This window comes from Nanorana parkeri, unplaced genomic scaffold (assembly GCF_000935625.1).
Source record: "Nanorana parkeri isolate BGI_ZX_2015 unplaced genomic scaffold, ASM93562v1 scaffold948, whole genome shotgun sequence".
NCBI lineage: Eukaryota > Metazoa > Chordata > Amphibia > Anura > Dicroglossidae > Nanorana > Nanorana parkeri.
In genome coordinates, this window is record NW_017307216.1 from 686,649 (window position 1) to 686,889 (window position 241).

Genomic DNA, 241 nt, shown 5'->3' on the forward strand with positions numbered 1-241 from the left:
GGCGCAGACTCCCCCTCACTGTTGGCACTTATTGGTGAGTGTAATACTGATACCGATTATTAAAAAATTGTGCCATAATAATTAGGAGAGCTGATAATTGGTTGACCTCTATATCTTATGATCCTCTGCTCAATCTAGTTATCATGAGGTGGTATTCTCATGGAATGGAGTTCATCATTCACTCTAATCTTATAAATTCATTACATTCAACCTGGAAAGAAAATGATCAGATGACCAGTGA